The sequence below is a fragment of the Arctopsyche grandis genome, chromosome 12 (assembly GCF_051622035.1).
Source record: "Arctopsyche grandis isolate Sample6627 chromosome 12, ASM5162203v2, whole genome shotgun sequence".
Classification (NCBI taxonomy): Eukaryota; Metazoa; Arthropoda; class Insecta; order Trichoptera; family Hydropsychidae; genus Arctopsyche; species Arctopsyche grandis.
The window spans coordinates 10765477-10781441 of NC_135366.1; positions in this window are offsets into that span (position 1 = coordinate 10765477).

A 15965-nucleotide genomic window follows, 5' to 3' on the forward strand; every position below is an offset into this window, starting at 1 on the left:
GTGCTTGGCATAACGAGGAAAGACAGAAAGCGAAACACGTGGGTGAGAAGTATGTCAAGGGTAGTGGACATAGTGGATAGAGTGAAGAGATTGAAATGGCAATGGGCAGGTCACGTAGCTAGGAGGATGGACGAAAGGTGGACAAAAGAAGTGCTTGAATGGTACCCGAGAGAATGCAAAAGGGTAATAGGAAGACCGCAAGGAAGATGGGTGAACGAAATTAGGAAAATGTGCGGATATATACATATATATGTTTGCATTATATGTATATATTTACTTGTTAATTTTTATAAGCTAACCCAGATAAACTCTTTATTTAACAATTTTGGTCATTTACTCGATTATATCTTGGTATCTCAGCATCTTGATGCTTCCCCGGTCACTAATATTGTCGAGTTGGTGGTACCTGACCCCTATCATCCTCCGTTAAACTTTGACATTATTTGTGACGTTACTTTTTCCTCTCGTGTATATGAATTATCTCCAGTTGTTAATATGGATGTGAATGCCGGATGGATTTTCAGAGATGTCTGTTTTAATGATCTCAACAATATGTTGTTATCTACTGAATGGAGTGCGTTTTATAATTCTAATCAGGTTGATGATGCACTTCAAACCTTCTATCGTATACTTTATGACTGTTTTGACTCTTGTTTTATTAATAGAGTATTGCTTCGACGTAATGAGTCTTCTATTAGAAAGTATCCACCTTGGTTCAACTCTGCGATTATCAGACTCATCAAAAAAAACACCGTTGTCATAAGCTCTGGAAGGTATTCGGCTGTGATAGTGATCTGAATTCTTTCAAACTTTTGCGAACCCAGTTGAAATCTCTGATTGTTGATGCCCATTCTCAGTATGTTGGCGAATGTGTGTCATAGATAAAGTCTTGCCCCAAAAATTTTTGGAGGTTGATTAACTCCAAGCGCAAGACTTAATATGCATTATGACAATAATTTTAATATTGTTGGCCAGGATGAGATTTCCGAGGCTTTCGCTGACTATTTTAGCTCACAGTTTGTACAGGAGAATAATGCCGTTCCTAATCACAACTGTTTCCCTGACAACGACGTCCTTTCCTTCTCCTCGTCCTTGTCTATTAATTCTATTACCACTGCGGACTTTGAATTCGCTTGCGCTCTTGTGGTCCTGACATGATCCCGGACTTCATACTAAAGGGTTGCTCTAGTGCCCTGATGCAGCCCTTATTGAACGTTTTCAATTTGTCTCTTCAATCCTCTTCCTTTCCAGCGTTATGGAGGTGTACCCGGATTATCCCTATACATAAGGGGGTGATAAATCCTACATAGGGAATTATAGGCCTATCTCCCTATTGTCTAGTCCTGCCAAGGTCTTCGAGATCATACTCTGCAGATACATTGCCAAATATTTTCAAAGTTTTATGATCGAGGAGCAACATGCATTTCGGCCTGGACGCTCTACTGTTACGAATCTGTTTGAGTTTACCAATTATGTTCACCGTTCTCTAGACCGTTATTTATCTGTACACGTAATTTATACCGATTTTGATAAATTAAATCATTGTATTTTATTAAAGAAAATATCCGCATACGGATTTCATGACAGATTGGTCCAGTTTTTTAGATCTTATCTTCTGGATCGTCAACAATTTGAAGCCTTCGGTTCCGCTTGCTCCCGTGTCTATATCGCTGGCTCAAGAGTTCATTAAGGCTCTAACCTAGGGCCCTTGTTATTCAATTTATTTGTAAATGATATTAGTATTAAGCTGGTCAATTGTTGTTTCTTACTATACGCTGATGATTTAAAGCTCTATTTGAGTCTCGATTCTGAACGATCTTGTGAGCTTTTACAAGATTATCTTAATGCTCTTCATGATTGGTCGTTAACCAACTGTTTGCCTCTTAATGTCTCCAAGTGCAAGGCTATGTGTTACTCCAGATCCAGATCCACCCCCGATCGTACCTTTCCATATCTTGTTGGTAACTTTTTATTGAACTGGATCGATTCAACTATTGATCTTGGGATTGCATTCCAGAGTGACCTAAATTTCTCTGTTCATATCGACTCTGTGTTCCTCTGCCTCACGAATGCTTGGGTTTGTCTTTCGTAATTCTCGACACTACCATAATCCCGCTGTTTTGAGATTGCTGTACAATGCTCTAGTTAGGAGTATCTTGGAATACGCCTCTATAATCTGGAATCCTTACACTAAGTCTCTATCTGTGAAGCTTGAACTTGTCCAAAGACGATTTCTCAGACTGCTTTATAAGGAGCAATATGGGATTTACCCATACTTATTTCCTTCAAAATTCGTCATGGGTATGGTCGGCTACACTTCTCTTGACCACAGGAGGAGTGTTGCCCTCATCAAGTTCTTGTTTTCCATATTTAGAGGCTGTATCTCCTGTCCGTCTATCCTGGCTGAGTTGGGCCTTCATGCTCCAGAGAGTGTGATATGGATCCACTATCGTCCCCTTTTTCACACTCCTTTGGCTAGAACTGTGGCATTTAGTAATTCTCCCATTCCTCGCGGCCTCCGTTTCTTAAATTCACTGGATGGTGTCATTGACATTTGTCACGTCTCTCTTCATTATCTGCACCAACTCCTAAGTTATGGAGGTCGCGACCATTTAGAAAGGTTGAGTTAGTGTTTTTAATTATGCTTTTATTATGATTTCATGTTTTATTTAGTTATCCTTTCCTTATTTTATTTGTATATTTGTATATATAATTTGTTTATTTAACTTGTATTTTTTCCTATTGTACTTCTTAATCTTTTTAGCACACTCGTCGCTTTGGAGCAATCTGTTAGACGAGTGTGCTTGATTAATTGATTTTGTAAAATAAAATAAAAAAATAAAATGTACATGTACATATGTATATACTCGACTGTAAATCATTTAATTTATCTATCAAAATTCTAATAAAGTTGTATTATGTCTTTTAAGTGTCGGATAATACTTTAAGCTGATTACATCTCGATCGCTTTAATATTAAATTTACCCACTTTATGGGAATTATGTCTGCTGAGACGATTACAGACCACCCAATTCAAAAAGATTTTCGTAAATGTATTTAAATGCATGTTATTTACAATATATTTAATTTTTTTGTTAAAAAAATTAATTTTATTTAAAAAAAATCGATTTAAGTGTAGGCACGTGTTTTTGTACAAAAATCGATTTAAATGTAAATGTATGTACATACATATATGTATATAGTGCGATTTTAAACGCCTTCAATTTCCGTTTATAAATGTATTTTTATTGCACAAGGAGTTTTTTTTTTGTTTTCATAAAGTTTCATATAAGAAACGAAAACATCTGAGAAAAATAAATGTCTTTTTCCTTTTGCGTGAATGAATAAAGACGCTTGAGCTTAACAAAGCTAATAATATTTTTTTCAACGTTTCGTTGGGAAATAATACATTTTTGTCGTCCGTATGAGACCACAATATAACTCGACTATGGATATTAAATAATTCGATAAAAAACAAGAGCAGTTTGCGCGGTAAAAAAAATGAAGGAACTTGTATTCCTCATTTTGTATGTTTTCCAAAGAAGCATTTATTGTATCTACTTAAAAGTATGTTGATTTGTATAAAAACAGCATGATTAATAAATATATAACAGTGTTAAGTATTAAAACAAAGAATTAGATATTGCAGTTTGTGATAATGGATCACTATTTTTCATTTTCGGAATTTAACGAATTTCCTGGATATATGTACATAATTTCACACAAATGAGTACATATGTATGTATGTATGTCTGAATGTTAATTTTATTATTTTATTAACGCGTCGTTAAAAATTACGATAGAAGACCGAGATTCACACGAAAGCTGTTCCCTCAACAATAAAATTGTTTACGGCTTACGCATCTCCAAGGATATAATCTTTAACGGATGATATCAGTTTTTTCACTTCCCTTTCTCACTCAAAGCTTTTCGATGTGTTGGTAATTTATGTGCCACATGGTGATGTATGCGTTTGCGAGGAAGAAAAAGTCGTGGGAAAAACGAAAATGAATAAAAAATTCACCAGGTTATGATAAACGTTCCGAAATACATATTTACTCTTAGTACACACATATGTATGTACATACAATGCGTTTGTTTTTTGTTTGTGAGAGGAAAAATAAAATAGATGTCAAAGTTCATAATACCCCTCGGGTCTAATTTTATATTGTAGTACATATGTATGTATGTACATAAAAATTAATGTTTGTTCGGTTATTATGCCAATTCTATTGTATTCTAGCTTAGATAATATACAGTTTTTGGGAAGGGTCTTACCTTTTGACAGAGGCTTTTTCCAGCTTTTATCTGCCCTAGCAACGTTGTATAATTAAGCTTGTATGAAATAAATTGTATTAATTTAATGTAGCTTCCATTTATTTCAAACTATTTATTTTATCATTTGTCACTTTTGGTATCATTTTGTTTTTTCGTATCCATTTATATGAAATATTCATCTCATCTGTCTTTGAAATTGCTTACTCAATAAAAAATTTTTAGCTACCACAAATTGCCACTCAAACTTTTGCCAAACTGTTCGGAACTTTTCTTGAAAGAATACGATTCGAGTTAAAAAATATGTGTTGTTTGTTTCTGCGTTATCTCCTTTGTACGCCTTACCCCACAACTTGCGTATGAAGAACAAGTCTTATGTATAATTCAGATGACCTACAATATATTTCTTTGTTATCCATATACCAACATATATAATCCTATGTACATATAAATTTTCAACAGTAAGCTATATCAGTCTTTTGAAATGATGTTTTTTTTTTGAATAAGTAAGTGAAGCGAAGTTGTCAAAAAAAGTCATTTCCAACGACTTTTATTATTTCGAAATATTCTTTATGTAGAAGAAACAAGAAATAAGAAAAGATAATTGAAAAGTTAAATTGCTCAAGTTCACCCAGAGGCGCAATTGTACATGTGTATTTTTCTTCTTCCATGTAAATTATTGTGTAAGATGTCTCGCCATAAATATTTGCTTGACTTTCAAGTTTAATGATCAATTTAAGTTCAAAATCACATAATGACATAATTTATAAAATTTTTTTACTCTAACGGAATGAATATATGTTTTTTTCAAATCATCTCTATATTATGTACATATACATATGCATATAAAAGAACAATTTTAATATTAGGCTAATAAAATGGGCAAGGCAATTTTTCATTCGTAGGAATTTTAATTTTTATTCTGATTTATATGTACCTATACATACATATATACAGACTGTATACATATATATGTGTGTATGTACATATGTACGAACAAAATGAAATTAATTTATTCACAAGGATAAGAACCTATAGGTAACGATGCGATGCGAACGATGTGAAATTTATACACGATTTAATATTACACTGCCGGTTGTTGCGACGGAAAAATCCGGTCCATGTGTGCGTGCGTGTATGTAACAATTTTCGACGCAGCTTCCGGTCCCTGGTGGGCCACAAAGCTCGATATGGCGGCGCAGAGCTTTTGCATAAAGAACAATTTATCGGCGAAGCTCTTTTTATGAGTGCCGTTGCGCGCGGATAATCAAGATTGATGTTCGCCTCAATATTTTAAAAGGCTACAACGAAACGATTGAATAATGCACATTTCCATTTTCCATGTCGGTTTTCCCACCGAGTACACTTTCCGTCTTCCCCGCGCCCGTCTGTCTGTCTACCTGACTGCCGTTCGTTCGTCTCGGTAAACAAAGCGCTAAAAGCTTCATCATTCCGTTGTAGCGATTGATTGATTACATCCTCATTTTCCCACTCTCTCTGTACACACACATTACATATCCGCAAGAATTCTAACTTTATTATATGTATGTACATATGTACATGTGTATATGTATGTACTCTTACGGACAATCAGCTGTTTTCATTGTGTCTCGGACGGGTTTCGGATCACGGTTCGCCAGCTTTTGATAATCCCGAGTACAAAAACGTCCCTTCATATTTATGTATAAATAAAGAGCGCGTTTGATCTGTTAAGTGCGCTCGTCAAAATAGCGGATTTCTGTGGGCTTATCGTCGAATGAATTTTAATATTTGTAGAGGCTGCTATTGAATTTGTGTAATTGATTTAACTTATATTATATTTTGATTGAATTTAATGAATCTAATGAGGCTTCACATATTTTTTTAAATATAAAATGATAATTGTGAACTTTAAGTTAAATACCATTCATTTCAGTAAGATTTGTAAGTTAGGTAATAATTCAATGCTACATACATACATAAATGCCATTTAAAATGAAAGTAAATGTTCTTAAAAGGAATGTTAAATTGGCCATCTTATGTATGAAAGACTTGTGAATTTAATGTGTTGAATACAGTTTCTGATGTTTAAATGGAGTTGGCTTTTCAGTGAAAAGATTTTGTTTATCGCTACTTAGTTCCTTTTTTTGGCTTTTAGTGAAAAAATAAAAAAAAACTAAATCTCTTCCAAGGTGTATAAAAAGTACGGTTATTTTTAAATGTCAGCGCTTGGCAACCACAGTTAAACCGCTTACTTTCATACAATTTTAAAGACATCGACGAACGTTTTTATGGTACAAATAGACATCAGTAGATACCAAGACCATATATCGAAGCCAAGTGTAGTAAGACGAAAATATGTGTACCCAATATGTAAATGTCGAGCTTCCACTTTACCTCTTATAAGCCTCATACATTATTAGCGACCACTTTCGTATGTATATCTCCCGCTCGTGTTCGAGAAAAAAAGAAAAGAAATACGTTTTACTTTTGATCCCCGCTTAGTCGAGCGGAAAATGTGACGGTCTCTTATAAAAAGGAGTGAAACTTTTTTAAAATTTACAACATTGTCGGAGTGACATAGCACTGGAATTTTTCATTGAGTCAGGTTTTACTACTGGCTCCTTTAATCATAATAAAAAAGAGCGAATATTCGGGCACTAAACAAGTTTGGACTCATTAAATGAAATGTTAGACGAGAATCGTTAAGAATATTTACGGTTTTATTTTCCTTTTTGTATGATGTGCAAATCCGTTAAAAAATCTATTATCGATATTATGGTGCTTTAATTACATCAATTACGGTCTGGTGTCTAGACGATTTTATTTTATTATACGGAGAGAATTTTAATTTTAAATATGCTTGAATTTTATGCGAAAAACCACATCGCGTATCCTATAGGGAGCGAGCGGCTAATAGCCTGGGGAAATCAACCACTTCAATGTGTGAACTTTCCTGGCTATTCTGTAGGGACGAATAATTATTTTTTTAAATTTATTAACCGACGAAAAAACATTTAAGATACGCCCATTTCATTATCGGGAATAGCTTTTAAAGATATTTTCATTCTGGAAACTAATACAAAAATGAAATGTGAGCAATAGAAAAATATTTCTCCGATACTTTTTACGTACGAATCTAATGTGAAATCGATACTTTTTTTTACAGGGATTACTTCTTTTATATTTTTTCGCGTTATACCTTTGTTATATTAATAGGACTATTTGGATGATTACAGTGAGCAGATAATCTACTTAATGACTGTACTTTCTGTTTGATTATAGGCGCAATCTTTTTAAAAGAAACTTTCCGTATATAATTTTCAATATGAGCCCGCCGTTATTACAAGACCGTCGTCGAAATTTTTGCCATAACGTTGAGAAATCGAGATTAACGCACACACACACACACATATATCAGTTTTATCGTAGCGAGATAATATAAGCTAACTTTGTAAAATCATATATAAGTTAAACGCAAAACAACAAGTGCGCATTTGAATGTGTTTATATCGCACATTCGCCTGCGAGCTTTTCGCGCGTAAAGTTGCCCGCTGAAGTTTGGACTTACGCGCTTATATCGCGGGCGCGTGAAACCGGCAAGGTTAAAAGTTCCAAGTGTTATTAAGGTATGCAGATGAATGTATTAAATATGAAAGCCTTTGAAATTTCCATAATAAGATGAAAATTAGTGAGCGGGAAAATCTTGTTATATACATTTCCGCTTTTGGCGTCGCGTGAAATACGCGCGGTGCTATGTCACGTTATTGTATTATACCGGATCCGATTAAATTGATACGCACTCTTTTTTTTATCGTCATTTTCTAAAATATAAGTAAATGGAATGTGTGTGGTTCGGTTCGATGATCAAAAAAAAAATCGTCAAAACCTTTTAATGGTTCGTTCAGTGAGTGGCACTTGAAGCCTCAATCGCCCATACGTTGAGCACATTTCCCACTAATGACGGATCATTAACGCAGGCAGAATCCCGACAGAAGGTACCTGACCAAAATCGGTCGTGATCAGGTATACTGAACTCATCCGAAAGCGGAATTTTGCACAGGGGTATGCCCAATCGATCGGGGCTAATTAAAATGCAAGTTTTACTAATCGACGTTTAATTTTTTTATATTTTAAATTAATTTGTTTTATTTTTTTGATTTTTGTATACATATTATAATTATTACGAATGTATAAAATCATCTTCGTTCTTAATATTATTCGTTATGGTCACTACGCCTTTATGATAGTTTCCGGCTATTAATATTATTATTTAAAGCATTTTACCAAATAACTCACAACCATCCACACTAGATCTTGTCCTCGTCAAGAACTGCCCAAAAATATCGACACCAAATGCCCTTCAAACCCTGTCGTCTGATCATCTCCCGATAATCTTCTCAATCGACGGGAAACCCGAGGAAATCATCAAGCATAGTTGGGATTACGGGAGAGCTAACTGGCGAGAGTTCAAGTCGTACATAAATGACCAAACCATTCTAACTTCTACCACACTCACAAACAAAACCGAAATCGACAGCTCCATAATACACCTAACGGAATCAATAACTCGATCCAAACACCATCACATACCTAAGACACAATACATTGAACACAAATTAGAGATAACTGACTTTGTTGCAAATCTAATTAAAAGTAAAAATAAACTCCGTAAAATTTGGCAAACATCAAAAAATCCAGCATTGAAAACATTAATTAATAAGCTCACATATCAAATTAAAATTAGAATCAAAGAAATCAAAAATGAAGCTTGGTCTAAAAAATTAGAAAAATTGAGCTCAGTTGATGGCTCTCTATGGAAATTAGCTAAAGCGATTCGCAGGACAAAAAACTCGATTCCTCCATTAGATGATGCAGGAATCTCAGTGACGCGTGATTGCGACAAAGCAGAACTATTATCAAAATCCTTCCAAAAACATCACACACTCACACAACATTACAATCACATACCAACGCATAATAAAGTCAACCGGTCCATTAAAATCATCACAAAAACTCCCACTAACAGTACTAAAAATATAAAATTGGTGCATCCGTGTGAAATCCAAAATATAATACGTAATTTAAAAAATAAAAAGGCACCTGGGCGAGATTCAATAGATAACATCACAATCAAACAACTTCCATTTAAAGCTTTAGTCTCACTATCTAAAATATTCAACACATGTTTACTCACCGGGTATTTCCCAGAAAACTGGAAAACAGCCAACGTAATTCCCATACTTAAGCCCGATAAAAGCTCAAAAAACCCGGCCAATTATCGACCCATTAGCTTACTTTGCACGCTTTCAAAAATTCTGGAAAAAATAATCTACACACGTTTACTTAAAGTCGTAAATAAAAAATTAATAAATGAACAATTTGGATTTCGCACTGGACATTCCACGACCCAACAACTAACAAGACTAACTGAACACGTGACGAAGAACTTTAATATGAAGAGAAGTACCGGAATGGTATGTCTCGACATAGAAAAGGCCTTCGACACGGTTTGGCACGATGGACTCATTCATAAGCTCCTTATTAACAAAATACCAAACTACCTAATTCTCATCATCAAATCGTACTTAACTCGTAGAAAGCTAGTGGTTAGCGTAAATAATGAATTATCGTCTCCAAAAATAATCGCAGCTGGCGTTCCGCAGGGGAGCTTGCTTGGCCCACTCTTGTTCTCCATATATATAAATGACATACCTATTCCAAAAAACTGTCACATAGCCCTATATGCAGATGATACAGCTTGCTTCACAAGTAGCAAAAAACCAGACACTATTCTTAAAAATCTTGAATTTGCAATTAAAACAATGACTGAACACTTCACTAAGTGGAAAATTCAAATTAATCAAACCAAAACAGACGCCATATTCTTTAGTGTTAGAAAACATAAGCCAAGTTCAGATCTGAAAATCCCCTCTGGAGAAAGTCTGAAATGGCAGTCAGTAATAAAATATTTAGGAGTAACGTTTGATAAAAGAATGAGATGGGCACCTCACATTGAGGCAGCGAAATGCAAGGCGATGCGGGGTATATCCTCAATATATCCAATATTTAATCGCCATAGTTCTTTATCAACGCTAAATAAAATAAAATTATATCGCGCGCTCATATTACCATTATTAACCTATGCTTCACCTGTATGGAATAACGCCTCGAATACTAACCTTTCCAAGCTCCAAGTAATACAAAATAAATCCCTTAAAATAATTTATAATACACCCATATATACTAACCTGAAAAAACTGCATGCTATATATAATATTCCGTTTGTTACAGACATTACTAACAAACTAACCAGTAGATTCTATGAAAGAATCACTAATAACCATACTAACACACTTGTGAAGAGTCTCGGTGATTACAACAAAATGTCTATACCCTTCAGGTATAAACACAGATTACCTAAACACAATCTGCTTTAGGTCATCGACTTTAGATAGTCTTTAATTAATATTATGTATTAGATGTATTATGAACATTTATAAGGATTGTAAATAGGTTTTTGAGCTCTTTTTCCTATTATGCTTTAGATTAACATTAGAATAATATAATACTGTGATTACTAACCAAATTAAATTAAAATTGTAAAATAGAAAATGATCAGTAGATCAGTAGCTATTAAAATAGATATAAGATGTATTGTGAACATAATTTCGTAATAATAAAAAGCATTTAAAAATCAAAAAATCAAAAAATCAAAGCATTTTACACACATTAATAATATGTATATTTCTGTATAATTAAATGAAATTTAACTTCATCATATTATGTTCTTTATATTATTCGTTATGGCCAATAGGCTTTTGTGATATTTCCGACTATTCAATATTATTATTTTACGCGTTGTACACACATACGTATATGTACGTATATGTATACTATAACTTGGTATTATATTGGTCTAATTAAATGAGATTTAACTTCATCATGTTGTGTTCAGTATTAAATTTCCAGTTAATTTGGAGATTAAATGTTGATTGTACATACATATACATATGTATACATAGGTACATATTAAATGCTCATAATATGAAAAGCCTTTTCACAAGTTGTACTAGAGACTAGTCTAGTACATATAATATGTATAGTCTCTTTGTGAGAAGCTTATACTGATTACTGTCAAAAAAGTCATATTTCATTTTCATTTTTAAAAATTAGAAATAAAGCTTATTTTTCGTGTTATTGTTTAGGTGCATTGGCCGGATTGAGCTGTACTGGTATAAACGAACTGTTAATGATGTCCAAACGCCTATTTTTTAGGAATATTTTTTCATACAACTACAATTTCCGATTTGACCTGTGCTGATATAAACGAACCTTTATACTGCCAGTATCTTTGACAAGCACGTTGTTTCCGGTAATAGCCTACATATTATGTATGTGATGAGTAATATTGTGATATCACATGTGAATGCTTCAGTTTCAATCAAGTGTGTAATAACTATTGCAAACGGAGTAGAAGACTTGGACAAATAATATATTTTATGTATAAATTGTATATATTGCGGTAACAAAATATCTTTGCGCGACTTAATCGAAAATCAATCGTCGCCGATAAAATTCCGTGGTAGCCAGATTTCAAATTAATTTGCAGTTTCATTCGATTGAAATCCCCCGAATGTTAAACTACGTATTCGGTCGTTTAAGGTATTTAGGCGAATCCTCGTGACCACAACGAGAGTCAGTTCGCAAAATAGCCACCGTTCACCTAATTTTCGAATAATTCGCATTCCCGCAATACCCTTTCAAAAATAATCATACACACTGGTCTACTGATTGGATAGTGGCCCAGTTCTTTCTATTGATCTGTGAATGTATCTACCTATATTATACCCATGTGTCAAACTAGACATACGATGAAACGCGATCGTAATTTGATCCGGCAGCTGTTGCTCTGAAACGTGACATGTATAGAGTTTTTATTATGTTTTTTTCTTGTTTTCAGTTTCGGATCGGCCACACGGAATTGCGCCGTCGAATTATAATGTGGCTTTTTAGGGGGAATTTCAATTAATCGTGTATTTTATTCGACTTTTTATAGTAATTTCCCATAGGATTGTATCGGGCGAACGAAGCGTCAAATGGTAAATAAATAATTGAATTACAAAAATATACAATAAAATGGCGAACGTACATATAATAGGTTTTGTTTTTGTGCAATCGTTTCACTTTAATGCAAAAAAGTAATTAGATTTTCTTTAATTTGTTTCAATTGAAATTCCTTTGTTGCGTAATTGTATAATTCGTTAAAATATGAATGTGTTCAAAACGTTGCTTTGTATCATATGAAGTGTATAAATTCTGGTTTCACATATTATTGAACAGTGTGAAAATCTCTAAGGAATACGTATTTGGATATTCGACATTTCTATGCTCATTTGTATGTACATATAATATTTATAAATTGTAGCTTAGTAATTTTATTTTAGATTTGAATAAATTCAGGTCACGCTACGTGTTGATTTTTAGCAACGCTTGGTTTTATTTGATTATTTATTTATTTATGAAAACATAAAATCTGTCTTATCGGAAAATTCTTAATATATTATTAACAGATTTTTATTCAATTTTCTATGGCATTTATATATTATACCTATGTTTAGCGTACATACTTCAGAAACTAAATGACACATTCACATTCAATCACTCGTACGCGTATGAATTTGTAGCACGAATATTGATCGCTTTTTCAATTGCGTACTTTCTTTTTGGTTTATAAATGTATGCTCATTGATAATTCACTATGTATATTGGACGTCCTAATATTTGAAAGATAAGGTCAAAATTGTGATAGCAAAATAAAGATATTTACTAGTCTATGTGGGCATCATAGAGAAGCTAAAAAGAAATTCGAACAAACCGATGATTGATTGAGTGCGATTGGCTTTAAATCAACATAGTATCGATCGCTGTGAGACCTTTCCTTGTCGACGAGTTCATGTGAAATGGGAATTTAATGCGGCTTTTATTATTATGCGTCGAAAAAATATATATAAATGGTTGTGATGATTTTATTCTATGCTATTTTTCGGTTATATATATACATATGTATTTGTTTTGAGGTGAAAGCTTTTGGATGCTTCGTGTTTTTTAATTGAATTTGTTTAGAACAAAATTAGTTTGGAATTTTTTAATTAAACTATTTTTTTTTTGCATCAGTTTGAATAAATGTACCGTACAAATAATATTTCACTAGCAGATATATGTATTGTATTATACGATGAAATTAGTTTTTTCCATTTTTGTTTTCGTAAGTTTTAATCATTTCCGTGAAAAATTATTTTACTCAGCCACAAGGATTGAAAAATATATCATTTAGGATTTGCAAATGTCAGAATTTCTTTCGTACGAAATTGCGAGATTAAATCCTCTACCTCGCTCTTCGTCCTTTTCCCTACTTTGCCAATATAAACATAATATTACACTTTGCGTACACATTAATTAAAATAATACGGGGGTCTTGTTTGCGTCGAAAATGTTTTAAATTTAAGTGTATTATTACGCCGGTCATAAATTTGTTTGGGAGAGCTTTTAAAGTTAGCCTGCGAGACACTTTCAGCTCAAAAGGCGTCTCTCGCTTGAAACTTCTGACTTCTTTTCCGCTTTTGACTCATCAATCACCCCACGGAAAAATTGGATTCGTATCTCACAGAGATACCCGATGTGCTATATAAAATATACATACATAAAATACATATGTATGTATATAAGAAAAATTGAATTGATCAACTGGACACGATAAAGTTACCTTAGTCTGTTTCCTGTTGTATGCGTGGTGGACAAAAAGTGACAAATCGTTTCAGTACGCTTTTTTTTATTCTTCTGTGACCATAATTTATGTCCCCCTTCGCTAAAATCTATGGCAGCAGACGTCATTTTTTCGTAATATTCTACCCCCTTTTATGTTGTGTAATATAAGAGTATATTTCACATGGAAATACAGAAGAAGAAAAAAAAATCGCATAATAGCCAATTTATCTTACGGATTATTTCTTTTTTATTCAGATGATTGTATATTTACACCGAAATGGGACATTTTTACAAGGTTAATATTTGATATATTGAGAATAATAAATTTTGAGTGAGTGCGAAAATTGGTTTCGGATTTTTAGATATTATATAAATATTATAAAAATATACGCATTTTGGGCGTGATGAAAATTTCACATTCCGATCAAGAACAATCTGCACCAGGTGCTTGCTTTACATTGAAAAAATGTCTACTGAAATATTTTCACACTGTAAAATTTTCATGGAAATCTGTTCATTATTAAAAATGATATTATATTTCACACCATTTTTATAAAATAAGAATTTTTCTATGACATTCCACGAGTCTATATGTTATGTACAAAATATTGATGTTATTATAATTTAAATCGCGTCAAATATGTACATGCATACGCATATGTGAAATCCAATTCATACATCATCGGTACATATCGAGTTTGTTGAAACATTCATTATTAATGTTGACTCGATCATCGACCGAATGCATCGCTAATGGTCGTTTGGCTATTAACACCAGTTAGTGTTTGCTCAAACTACTAAATTAGGTGATCGAAATAGAATACATAATGCACTATTATTTCTGACGCAAGTCGACGAGTAGACTCGTGTCATTCAATCATTCAATTCGGTCGCGAATTGATTAAGCAAAAACTCTGATGAATTATTCAGGCGGGTTGTTTTGACTTTTGGATGTAATATTCAACAAAATCGGCGCTTCTTCTACATTTTTTTTGTCTCTTCTCGTTCCGCGTCAAAAACGGTAGCAAATACGTCGAAAAACATTCTTGGTTTTCTTTCATGAATTTTGTAAACGCACTTTCTTTGTGGGGACTTCTTTTGCCTGCAAGCTTACTGAGTTTTTCTGTAATTCACTTTTGATTTATGACATAATTTTTTTATCACGCATATTGAATATTTTATTGAGTATTTTATTGGCATTTAGTAAAACAGTAGACGTACTCAGTAATTATTTACATTTAGGACAAATAATAAACATGTCCGGTAGTAAAGAAGAAGAAATAAGGAGACGTATGAATTTAGTATGGAGTATATTTTGTCAAATGAACACCTTTTTTATATTAAAAATGCCAATTTTTCCTAAAGAAACAGATCTACGATCAATGTGTTTTTCCAGTGATGACGTATGGATGTGAAACTTAGATATTGTACATTACATAAAGCACAATGCTCTTAAATAAGTGTTAAGCATCGTATTCTCGACATAACGAGACGATAGCAGTAGGGGTTCAAAATATAATTAAATGATTTAAATAAGCTACTATCAAGAATATATTATTAAAAAAATAATGTGTAACCTCGCAAAAAACTTTAATTGTGGAATCGTGAATAAATATTAAGAACTGCCGAGATTCAAAGATAAAGAGATATCAAAGATAAAGATATTTCGAAGCTGTTTTTACGCATCTGTATTAGCTTAAAAATCCAAAAACAAACCGTTGCAAATGTCGGAAACAAATTCATTTTAAATCCACAATAAAAATAGGTATGTGGCCTTCTAATTCCTTCGAAGAAAAATCAATTATATTTCGGAAATTCCTATGTATTTTGCCATAAATCATTTGAGTTTACGACTACTGTTTTGTTGTTGACAAGTATGTACAAAGATTTGCGATAGTAACGTTTTTTATACCTGAAGTTGGGTAGGTCATTGAAACTACATA